This window comes from Oncorhynchus nerka, linkage group LG4 (assembly GCF_034236695.1).
Source record: "Oncorhynchus nerka isolate Pitt River linkage group LG4, Oner_Uvic_2.0, whole genome shotgun sequence".
Lineage (NCBI taxonomy): Eukaryota > Metazoa > Chordata > Actinopteri > Salmoniformes > Salmonidae > Oncorhynchus > Oncorhynchus nerka.
The window spans coordinates 70,737,499-70,750,467 of NC_088399.1; the positions used below are offsets into that span (position 1 = coordinate 70,737,499).

Genomic DNA, 12,969 nt, shown 5'->3' on the forward strand with positions numbered 1-12,969 from the left:
TCTCTCTGTGTCTCTCTATCCCTCTCTCTCTCTCTGTGTGTCTCTCTCCCTCTCTCTGTGTCTCTCTCCCTCTCTCTCTCTCTGTGTGTCTCTCTCTCCCTCTCTCTCAGGGCTCTCTCTCTCTCTCAGGGCTGCTGCTACTAATATCGATTTGGGGAAAAATCAATGACTGGCTGCAGAGTTGGAGAAGGTGTGTGTGTGTGTGTGTGTGTGTGTGTGTGTGTGTGTGTGTGTGTGTGTGTGTGTGTGTGTGTGTGTGTGTGTGCGTACACACAGCGCTGGCTGTATCCAGGGATAACAGCTTTGGTTGTGGGGAGAGGATTGGGGAATTTTAAGGAGGGTGTGTGTGTGTGTGTGCAATAACTGGTTATTCAGTTCTCTGTCTGAGCTCCACACTAGGAGGACCTTTCCTCTCGTCACATTCAGTGTCTCCCTTCCCAGCGGTCGTGTTAACACAGAATTCAGCGTCTTTCACTCAGAAAAAAATGATAAAAGCTACTTTTCGCGGTCTAGTCTACTTTTCTGTGGTACTTTTTGCGGTCTAGTCTACTTTTCTGTGGTAAAATGCAAGATTAACCTCAAGCAAAACATTAGGCAATGTAGATGGCTACATTCTTCTATGTTAAACATCAATATGACGGCCATGCATTGTTTTGGCTAAAAATACCTTGGTTTTTCATTGTAAACTCATTTACTTGTGTAGCTGCCAGCAAATAGCGTTGTATTTCTGTTGTCATCTGATGAAAAGGAAGCTATTTTCTGCTGAATGTGTTGCACTAATGTCTCTTCCGGGAAGGAAAACTATAGTTGCACGTCCCTGATCACTCTATTGAAGCAAAGAAACACTGTTGACTTTGAATATAAAACGCAGATGAAATGGTTTATTAAAACGCAGATGAAATGGTTTATTAAAACGCAGATGAAATGGTTTATTAAAACGCAGATGAAATGGTTTATTAAAACGCAGATGAAATGGTTTATTAAAAAATGGTTTATTAAAACGCAGATGAAATGGTTTATTAAAACGCAGATGAAATGGTTTATTAAAACGCAGATGAAATGGTTTATTAAAACGCAGATGAAATGGTTTATTAAAACGCAGATGAAATGGTTTATTAAAACGCAGATGAAATGGTTTATTAAAATGCTGATTTTTGCATATTTTTATTGTGAACTCTGTGACCCCTGCTTCCTTGTCTTGCTGAATGTCTCTATAGTCCTGACTCCTGTCTATGTATGTGACCTCTCAATGAGGTAAGACTACAGAGCACAGCCTTAGGGGGTTAACCTATGACCCCTACCCCTGCTTCAGGGCACTGTGGCCTTGGTGGGATGGGGATGGAATTTCTCTTTCTCTCTCTCTCTCTGGGAGACTGATTAGGGCCCAGGTAGGCAGGACTGGGGCTGGGCCCTGGGCAGAATGTAACAATGACGGCTTTACCTGAGCTGCCTCTCTCTTTCTGCCTGCTGTCAGATGATTGGTCTTGTGATGCTGTTCTGTGCCCTGGGGGGGGGGGGGCAGCTGATCCTGACACAGCTCTTTAACCAGGGATGCCTCCTCGCTTTCTGATCTGAGCGGTTTTCTTTTGCTAAGCCCCCTGGGTTGCTCACAGAAAGGGACACACACACATACATACTCAATGTAATGACTATGGAGTAGAATTACACACGCAGACACACTCCCCACCACTCCTGTGGCTCACACATGGGTGCACCCATAGACACACACACACACACACATGCTCACAATGCCATGTTCGTGCGTTGGGTCACGGCATTCACAGCTCTGCTGGCAGAGGCATGAAGGGAGAGAATGAGAGCAAGAGGGGTGGAGGCGAGGTTTCCTGAATCATCGTCCTCCTTCTGTCGGTCTCTCTGGGGTGCCTCCATCAGGTCACGGTCCAAAAATAGCACTGGGCGCCGTTTCAACTTGAAAACCGCCGGCTTCGGGCCGCAGCCAGCCTCTCTGCCTGCCACAGAGTGACATTTTTGTGGGAATACTTGGCCACCTTCCAGGGAGCGTTTTTGTTCTCCCTCCCTCCCCTCCCCTCCTCTCCCCTCCCTCCCCTCTTCTCCCCTCCCTCCCCTCCCCTCCTCTCCCTCCATCCCTCTCTGTGACGGTCAGATGAGCTAGCTAGCTGTTAGAGGAGACAACCACATGGGATCCACGTGACTACAGACAGTGTGTGTAAACAACTCTTCTTCCTGTTCAAACACAATCACCTCTCCTGCCAACATCATGACCACATCACGGATTAGAGCCTTGATTCTCAACTGGAGAGATGTTTTAGCTCCACCATGTGTTTTGAGTAGCCAGACAACTGATTGTGTTTCTGCTGAGATGGATCCCACAGCCTCTCTAAATTGATCTGGTTGGGCTGTATCAGGGCTGTATCAGGGTTGTATCAGGGTTGTATCAGGGCTTTATCAGGGTTGTAGCAGGGCTGTATCAGGGCTGTATCAGGATTGTATCAGGGTTGTAGCAGGGTTGTATCAGAGTTGTAGCAGGGTTGTATCAGGGTTGTAGCAGGGTTGTATCAGGGCTGTATCAGGGTTGTATCAGGGTTGTATCAGGGCTGTATCAGGGCTGTATCAGGGTTGTATCAGGGCTTTATCAGGGCTGTATCAGGGCTGTATCAGGGCTGTATCAGGGTTGTAGCAGGGCTGTATCAGGGTTGTATCAGGGTTGTATCAGGGCTGTATCAGGGCTGTATCAGGGCTGTATCAGGGTTGTATCAGGGCTTTATCAGGGCTGTATCAGGGCTGTATCAGGGCTTTATCAGGGCTGTATCAGGGCTTTATCAGGGCTGTAGCAGGGTTGTAGCAGGGTTGTAGCAGGGCTTTATCAGAGTTGTATCAGGGTTGTATCAGGGTTGTAGCAGGGCTGTATCAGAGTTGTATCAGGGCTGTATCAGGGTTGTATCAGGGTTGTAGCAGGGCTGTATCAGAGTTGTATCAGGGTTGTAGCAGGGCTGTATCAGGGTTGTAGCAGGGCTGTATCAGGGTTGTAGCAGGGTTGTATCAGGGTTGTAGCAGGGCTGTATCAGGGTTGTATCAGGGTTGTAGCAGGGCTGTATAATGGTTGTAGCAGGGCTGTATCAGAGTTGTATCAGGGTTGTAGCAGGGCTGTATCAGAGTTGTATCAGGGCTGTATCAGGGTTGTAGCAGGGCTGTATCAGGGTTGTATCAGGGTTGTAAGCAGGGCTGTATCAGGGTTGTATCAGGGTTGTATCAGGGTTGTAGCAGGGCTGTATCAGGGTTGTATCAGAGTTGTATCAGAGTTGTATCAGGGTTGTAGCAGGGTTGTATCCGTCCATATTTGACGGACAACGTATCCGTCCATATTTGACATTTGCCGGGCCTATATGCATATGCACCCATGATGCTCAGAATGACAGAAGTCATATTTAAATTACGGCAATTAATCTTAACAAACCATGCAACTCCCGACATGAAGAGGACAATAAAACATCATTTTCAAACATTTGACAAAATACAATTGGCGGACAACTCCGTTCTAAACACCGCACCTGAGGTATATGACCGAAATAAAACATCTGTCACATTCAGGAAGAGGCTGAATCTAAAGATGCAACGACTAGGAAGGGTTGCCATGGTAATATGACGGGGATTGTGTCTTTGTCTTCAGGACAAGGAAAGAGAGTTGTTATGAAAACCAATAGAACAGGATGTGGGTTTCTTTCATTGACAGCGGCGTTGGCAGAAGGCCTCGCTGGTGACTGGGTTGTCGCTGTCACTGAAAAGCATCTGAAATAGGTGCGGCGGTAATGTGTCTTGTGTGTATCATCTTTAAAATGTTGAGACAAGAAGGGTAGGGGTGTGTGGCGAAGATGTGTCTCTGTCCTGAAAATGCCCATTTGGGGATTTATGTTTGTCTTATCTCACCACATCCACCACTAATAACCAAGCCTCGGTGTGAAAGCACAAAATAGCATCATATCAACATCATAAAATACCTTCAGCAAAGACAACGGTCTCTCCCGAGCTCTGGTGCTGGGAAGTCTGGGATACTTGATACTATGTTGCAACTTCCCTAGAGATGGCTTCTGGCATGGTCCATGGGATTGATTTGATACAATGTTGCACTTCACTCCTGATAGGTCAAGTCAAGACAGATCTAGAAAGGCAGACAGGCTGAGGAGACGGGTGAATTTGTTTGAGACTACCAGCATTTTCATCCATATATTTTCAACATTTTTTGTTGTTGTTGTCAGCCTTATGTATTTTGACTTAGTTGACAGCGGAAGTTCTAGGTCAACAGCTGCATTGGGCCGTCTCCTCCATTCTCTCATTCAGACTATTCAGCCGTCAATGATTACGGTGTATCAATGTGTCTATATGGCAGCGGCTGGTGCTCACGCATTAGTTGAATTTTAACTTTTACATTTTAATTCAGATTTGAAAAAATTAATACGCACAAAGCCAACATTTTAGCGGCTAACGAAATCCCCGGTCTGTTGTCTTATTTGCTGGACTCTGGTCATGTGGATCCTCTCTGTAGACTTTGGACAGATGAGGTGACTGTTGACTTTTGCTGCCCAATATGTCTGAGCTGTTCAACCCTCAGTAGCCAGGTGAACATTAACGCTGTGTAACCAAAATGTTCCAAATGAATCCTGTCTCTCCAGTCAGACTTCCTAGTGTTCTATTTAATTCAGTGGTTCTAATTCTCCCCTCTCTCTTGTTCCAGGACCTCTCTGGTTCCATAGATGACCTGCCGACGGGTACAGAGGGGGCTCTGAGTCCGGGGGTCAGCACGTCGGGGGTGTCCAGTAGCCAGGGGGAACAGAGTAACCCCGCCCAGTCACCCTTCTCCCCTCACACCTCGCCCCACTTGCCTGGCATCCGCGGGCCCTCCCCCTCCCCCGTGGGCTCCCCTGCTGCCAGCGTCACCCCCTCGCGCTCCGGGCCCCTCTCACCTGCTGCTGTGCCAGGTGGGTAGAGAGAGAGAATAGAGCTACACACACTTATGATAGAGCCACTGGTTTCCAGAGAGAAGCAGTAATCTACCACATAGTACACGTCCAGCTTCCTTAAGCTGGTGTAAACCACAGCGTTTGTTGTACGAAACAAGCATGGTCTGTTTTTTATGATTCCCAGCGTGTGTCTGAATCTCTCTGATGTCATCACGCAGGTAACCAGATGCCTCCCCGGCCGCCCAGCGTCCATTCAGACGGCATTCTCCACACATCCATGGGCCAGTCAGCCATGGGCCAGGACAGGGGTGAGTATGAAAAGATATAGGTGGCGTTTGAGATCGCCTACCCTGACTGCAGCCTGAACGATCTACAAATCACCTTTCTTTCTTATGGTTTGTTTGGATAAGGACTGACTGACATTCAACACCCGACCTTGATAGGGTTTTAGGAAATGGAACTACACTTGTATGGCTGCTGTGTGGAAATGAAAGAGTATAGCTAACCTTTTCCTCTCCATCTCTCCCTCTCTGTCTTTTGTAGTGTACATGCGTAACCCCCAGATGCCTCCCCACGGGTCGCCGCAGCAACCTGGCTCCGCCTTATCCCCTCGCCAGTCATCGGGAGGCCAGATACTTCCTGGGATGGGGCCCTACCCTCAGAACAACTCCATGGGGAACTACGGCCCTCAGGGTGGACAGTACGGACCACAAGGTGAGGCCCCGTACACAGCTTGTACACAATGAAATCATTAAGTTGGTTCTGTCCCGCTTAACGATTCCAGGTCTCTCTTGAAAAGGAGACGAACCTGGTTAAAAGCAGACTAACCTGTTAAAAGGAGACTAACCTGGTTAAAAAGAGACTAACCGGTTAAAAGGAGACTAACCGGTTAACCTCTTGCGACGAGCAAACCCGTATCCGGGAGCGTAATCATAGCCTCAAATGCATTAGCATAACGCAACGGACATAAATACCCCTAGAAACTTTTCCTATTCATGAAAATCGCAAATGAAATGAAATAAATATATTCAAACACAAGCTTAGCCTTTTGTTAACAACACTGTCATCTCAGATTTTCAAAATATGCGTTACAGCCAGCGCTAGACAAGCATTTGTGTAAGTTTATCATGGCATAATGCTATGCTAGGCTCTGCTGGCAGCAGGCAACATTTTCACGAAAATAAGAAAAGCAACCAAATTAACCTCTTCAGTCGACCCTCTACTTTTTTGAACATTCTGTTAAAAATCGCGCAACATTTCAGCGCCCTGCTACTCATGCCAGGAATATAGTATATGCATTTGCTTAGTCTGTGTGGATAGAAAACACTCAGACGTTTAAAAAACTGGTTAAATCACTGCTGTGGCTTTACCAGAACGGCATTTACATCGAAAAGCACAGGAAAAACTGATCACTGAAAATGGGAAAATATATCCATGCGCTACTTGATCCCATTGATAAAGGTGAACCACAATTAATTGACTGAGGTTGCAGTACCTACAGCTTCCACACGGTGTCTAGAGTCTTGTCATTTCCCTTCGAGTTTTTTCTTGGTCAAACACATGCAGGACACCGTATCTAATCCGGTCTAGGACCGGATATTTTCGTTGAGTTTCTAGCCGGACATTTTTCCAGACGGACAGCTAATGATCTTTACATCGCCTCCTGATGAATTTTATCGCTTATTAACGTTTACTAATACCTAAAGTTGCATTACAAACGTATTTGAAGTGTTTTGTGAAAGTTTATCGTCGACTTTTTGAATTTTAAAAAATGACGTTACGTTTTGAAACAATGTTTTTTTCGTTTATCACACAGTCTACATATAACGATATCTAGGCTTTATAGGGACCGATTTAATCGAAATAAAGACCCAAATAGTGTTTATGGGACATCTAGGAGTGCCAACAAAGAAGATGGTGAAAGGTAATGAATGTTTTCTATTTTATTGTGCGGTTTGTGTAACGCCGAAATGCTAATTATTTTGTTTACGTCCCCTGTGGGTCTTTTGGGGTGTTGCATGCTATCAGATAATAGCTTCTCATGCTTTCGCCGAAAAGCATTTTAAAAATCTGACTTGTTGCCTGGATTCACAACGAGTGTAGCTTTAATTCGATACCCTGCATGTGTATTTTAATGAACTTTTGAGTTTTAACTAATACTATTAGCATTTAGCGTAGCGCATTTGCATTTCCAGAGCTCTAGTTGGGACGCAAGCGTCCCGAGTAGAAGCAACAGGTTAAATAATTTACCTTTGAAGAACTTCAGATGCTTTCACTCAGGAGACTCCCAGTTAGATAGCAAATGTTCCTTTTTTCCCAAAATATTATTTTTGTAAGCGAAATAGCTCCCGTTTCTTCATCATGCATGACTGAGAAATTGACCGGAAAATGCTACAACTATAACGCCAAACTTTTTTCAAAATTTGCTCCATAATATCGACAGAAACACGGCAAACGTTGTTTAGGATCCATCCTCAAGGTGTTTTTAACATATATATTCGATAATATATCCGTCGAGGCAATTGGTTTCTCATAAGAAGCGATTGGAAAAATGGCTACCTCAGTATTTTACGCAAGGTTTTCTGCGGGAGACACCATGTGACCACATGCTATATATGGTCCCTTACAGCCATTCTTCAATGGAAATGCCTAAAAAGACATCACAATGTTGTAGACACCTTGGGGAATACGTGGAAAATGTAAGCTCATTCATAGCTCATTCACAGCCATATAAGGAGTCATTGGCATGAGGCGGTTTCAAAAAATGCGGCACTTCCTGGTTGGATTTTTATCTGGGTTTCGCCTGTAACATCAGTTCTGTGGCACTCACATACAATATATTTGCAGTTTTGGAAACGTCAGAGTGTCTTCTTTCCAAAGCTGTCAATTATATGCACAGTCGAGCATCTTTTCGTGACCAAAAATTAAAATAGCGCCCCCTAAATCCAAGAAATTAAAAGGAGACTAACCGGGTTAAAAAGAGACTAACCGGGTTAAAAAGAGACTAACCGGTTAAAAGGAGACTAACCGGGTTAAAAAGAGACTAACCGGTTAAAAGGAGACTAACCTGTTAATAACCTGTTACTCCTACCCCATACTTTTTTGAACATTCTGTTAAAAATCGCGCAACATTTCAGCGCCCTGCTACTCATGCCAGGAATATAGTATATGCATATGATTAGTATGTGTGGATAGAAAACACTCAGACGTTTATAAAACTGGTTAAATCACGGCTGTGGCTATAACATAACGTGCGTTTCATCGGAAAGCGCAGGAAAAACTGATCACTGAAAATGGAAAAATATATTGCTGCGCGACTTGAACCCATTGATAAAGGTGGACCACAATTAATGAGGCTGAGGTTGCAGTACCTACAGCTTCCACACGGTGTCTAGAGTCTTGTCATTTGCCTTAGATTTGTTTCTTGGTCAAACAGATGCAAGGCAGCGCAGTTCTTCAGGTCTAGGACCGGATATTTTGGTTGAGTTTCTAGCCGGACATTTTTCCAGACGGACAGCTATAGAATATACTTCGTCTTGTGATTCATTTGATCGCTTATTAACGTTTACTAATACCTAAAGTTGCATTACAAAAGTATTTCGAAGTGTTTTGTGAAAGTTTATCGTCGACTTTTTGAATTTTAAAAAATGACGTTACGTTATGAAATGCTGTTTTTTTTCGTTGATCACACAGTCTACATATAACGATATCTAGGCTATATATGGACCGATTTAATCTAAAAAAAGACCCAATAGTGATTATGGGACATCTAGGAGTGCCAACAAAGAAGATGGTCAAAGGTAATGAATGTTTTCTATTTTATTGTGCGGTTTGTGTAACGCCGAAATGCTAATTATTTTGTTTACGTCCCCTGCTGTGCTTTTGTGTTGTAGTGTATTGGTGCATGCTATCAGATAATAGCTTCTCATGCTTTTGCCGAAAAGCATTTTAAAAATCTGACTTGTTGCCTGGATTCACAACGAGTGTAGCTTTAATTCAATACCCTGCATGTGTATTTTAATTAACGTTTGAGTTTTAACTAATACTATTAGCATTTAGCGTAGCGCATTTGCATTTCCAGAGCTCTAGATTGGACGCAAGCGTCCCGAGTAGAAGCAAGAGGTTAAAAGGAGACTAACCTGCTAACGTCCCACCTGACCAACATCCAGTAAAAGTGTAGGGCACCAAATTCAAACAACAGAAATCTCATAATTAAAATTCCTCAAACATACATGTATTTTACACCACCAAAGATAATTGTTAATCCCACCACAGTGTCCGATTTCAAAAAGGCTTTACGACGAAAGCACACCAAACGATTATGTTAGGTCTGCACCTAGTCACAAAAAAACACAGCCATTTTTCCAGCCAAAGAGAGGAGTCACAAAAAGCAGAAATAGAGAAAATTAATCACTAACCTTTGATGATCTTCATCAGATGGCACTCATAGGACTTCATGTTACACAATACATGTATGTTTTGTTTGATAAAGTGCATATTTATATCCAAAAATCTCAGTATACATTGGCGCGTTGTTATGTTTTGCCTCCAAAACATCCGGTGAAAGTGTAGAGAGCTACGTCAATTTACAGAAATACTCATCATAAATGTTGATGAAAATACAACTGTTATGCATGGAAATGAAGATATACTTCCCCTTAATGCAACCGATGTGTCAGATTTCAAAAAAGCACCCCATGGAATATTCTGAGTACAGCGCTCCGCCACCATACAGATACCTGCCATGTTGTGGAGTCAACAGAAGTCAAAAATAGCATTATAAATATTCACTTACCTTTGATGATCTTCATCAGAATGCATTCCCAGGAATCGCAGTTCCACAATAAATTTTAGTTTTGTTCGATAAAGTCCACCATTTATGTCCAAATACCTCCTTTTTGGTTGCGTATTTAGTACAGTAATCCAAATGCGCAGGCAATAGGTCCAAACAACGTCAAAAAAGTTATATTACAGTTCGTAGAATCATGTCAAACGATGTATAGAATCAATCTTTAGGATGTTTTTAACATAAATCTTCAATAATGTTTCAACCGGAGAATTCCTTTGTCTTTAGGTATGAAAGGGAACGGAGCTAACTCTCACGGGCGCACGCCTGACTGAGCACATGGCCTTTTGGCAGACCCATGCTCTCATTCTGTCCCACTTCACAGTAGAGGCCTGAAACAAGGTTCTAAAGACTTGACATCTAGTGGAAGCCTTATGAAGTGCAATATGACCCCATAGACACTGTATATTGGATAGGCCAAGAAATGTCCCACTTCCTGGTTTCGCTATAGTTAGTTTCGCTATAGTTAGTATCGCTATAGTTAGTGTCGCTATAGTTAGTATTGCTATAGCTAGTATCGGTATAGCTAGTATCACTATAGTTAGTGTCGCTATAGTTAGGGTCGCTATAGTTAGGGTCGCTATAGTTAGTGTCGCTATAGTTAGGGTCGCTATAGTTAGTATCGCCATAGTGTCGCTATAGTTATGGTCGCTATAGTTAGTATCGCTATAGTATCGGTTCGCTGAACTACCTGTAACTTCCTTCATACTGGATGCAGAGACATCAACATGGAATCCACCAGTTCATCTGACCCTGGGTCAGTAGATAAAGGGCTTCATTGCCAAAATCCCCAAGTATCCCTTTTACAATGTCCTCCAAGAGCTGCTGAATAATTCTCTCCCAGCTCAGTGAAAGGAGTGGGTGGAGGAAGAGAAGGGGAAATGAACGCGTCAACAGGGAAAGTATGATCCTCCTGAAGCGCGGTAGTAGGAGCCACGTGTGTTAGAGCGTTGGACTAGTAACCGAAAGGTTGAAAGTTCAAATCCCTGAGCTGACAAGGTACAAATCTGTCGTTCTGCCCCTGAACAGGCAGTTAACCCACTGTTCCTAGGCCGTCATTGAAAAAAGAATTTGTTCTTAACTGACTTGCCTAGTAAAATAAAGGTAAAAAAAAAAAAATGGCTACTGGTAGTAGGAGCCAGTAGACATACACACAGGGCTCGTCCTGATTTGTAAAGTGATAGTTGAGCTAGTAGAGGGGCACTGTTCTCTCCTTTCTTCCTCTCTTACAGCCTAGTGTTGCTCTCTGGACCGTTAATAAAAAGATCAGAACATCCAAATCTTTCAAAAGATTTTTCAATTGTCATCCTACAGTGGTCACAGCGTTTCTGAGGTAGCCTAGACACAGCGTTTCTGAGGTAGCCTAGACACAGCGTTTCTGAGGTAGCCTAGACACAGCGTTTCTGAGGTAGCCTAGACACGGCGTTTCTGAGGTAGCCTAGACACGGCGTTTCTGAGGTAGCCTAGACACGGCGTTTCTGAGGTAGCCTAGACACGGCGTTTCTGAGGTAGCCTAGACACGGCGTTTCTGAGGTAGCCTAGACACGGCGTTTCTGAGGTAGCCTAGACACGGCGTTTCTGAGATAGCCTAGACACGGCGTTTCTGAGATAGCCTAGACACGGCGTTTCTGAGGTAGCCTAGACACGGCGTTTCTGAGGTAGCCTAGACACAGCGAACCTTTTGAAGCTGCATCCCTCAGAGGGCTTTCTGCACGGGCTTTGAAGAAGTATTGAGATGGATTACTCATCGAATCGGACTCCAGCATCTACACCCTGTTTCATCAGCTAGCCTGTCAGAACAGAAACAGAGAGAGATCTGTAGATGTGGACCACTGAAACTCCCGGCCAGGTTTCTATATGCCGGAGGCTAGACGGTTGCAGAGGCAGGCTAGGTCTAGATTCACCACAGGCTACATACATCGGGCCTAAAGCTTCACCACAGGTATCGATCTATTTGCTTGATTAAAAGCCTCCTTTTTAAACTCAAATATTAGGCCTATCTGTTAAGTCCGTTTCCTGATTTTGGTTCAATCAAGGCCCCGTTTAGGATTAGGACTCTTGCTGTGTTAGCGTAAGACCTGGGTTTTATTCAGTAAAAATTCAACGTTTTGAAACCGAGTGAAACAGGGAGGTACTACATGGACTTGTCCAATAATAAAAACCATTGCCCTTCTGAACAGTCCCTGGATGTCTCTCTGTCTCTCTCCCCACCCTCCAGGTTACCCCAGACAGCCCGGCTACAGTGGCATGCCCAACGCCAACTACCCTGGTGGTCCGGGCGGCATGCCAGGCCAGGCTGGTGGGGCGCCGTATGCAGGCATGCCCCCTGGCAGGATGGGTCCGGGTCAGATGGCTGCCCGCCCCTACGGCCCCGGGATGGGCCCCAACATGGGCCCCGGCATACCTCCACAGGTGACCTCTGGGATGTGCCCCCCTCCAGGCATGAACAGGAAGGGCCCCGGGGGCCCTCCAGATGCAGCCTCTGCCATGCACCACGGAGCTAACTCTATACTCAACAGGTAGGCTGCCTGGTCTGCACTTCTTTACTGCTTTAGGAGAAAGGTCAGCGGCGAGCGCTGTTCAATATTACAAGGTTCATCTCTTTGTTGGAAATTGTGTGTTTGTGTGACCCTGAAAAACCCATTGTTTGATTCTTCCCACTCCCAGGCTCTGCTGTGTGAGAGGAGAGGTCAGGTGTGAGCCAGCCAACTAAGATGTAGACGAGCTAGGGGAACACAGGGACAGAGAGGTGGCTTATGAGAACAGTGATCCAGGCAGAGAGTCACACCGTTGTTCAGTCAGGAAGTCAGCTGAGTCTCCAAGCAGAGAAGCACAGAGAGAAAGACATTAGCCACAGAGACAGACAGACATGTAAAGACAGGCCGGAAACAGACGTGTACATCACGAGGTAAGACCCTGTTCAGTAGGGAGTAAAACATTTTGAAACAGAAAGAAATACTCTTTAAAAAGAATCAAGCGTTTTGCTTTCGTGTGCCCTACTGAGTGCAACCCAAGTGTTCACTGACGATGTTGAGCAGAGAAGGAAGAAAGGAGTGGAGACAACTAGGCAGAAGTGGGCCTCTGTAAAAAAAGGGAGGGATGAGAAATACAGTAAGCCTCTTATTTCCAACACAATCTTTTCAGGAAATGGGAAAAACTGCCATATTTTTCCATTGACGAACGTAC

At 44.7% G+C, this 12,969-nt stretch overlaps 1 pseudogene; it reads left to right on the top strand.

The window, feature by feature from the left end:
* LOC115128534 (AT-rich interactive domain-containing protein 1A-like) overlaps positions 1-12,969 on the top strand; it is a 92,884-nt pseudogene that overhangs the window by 63,830 nt on the left and 16,085 nt on the right.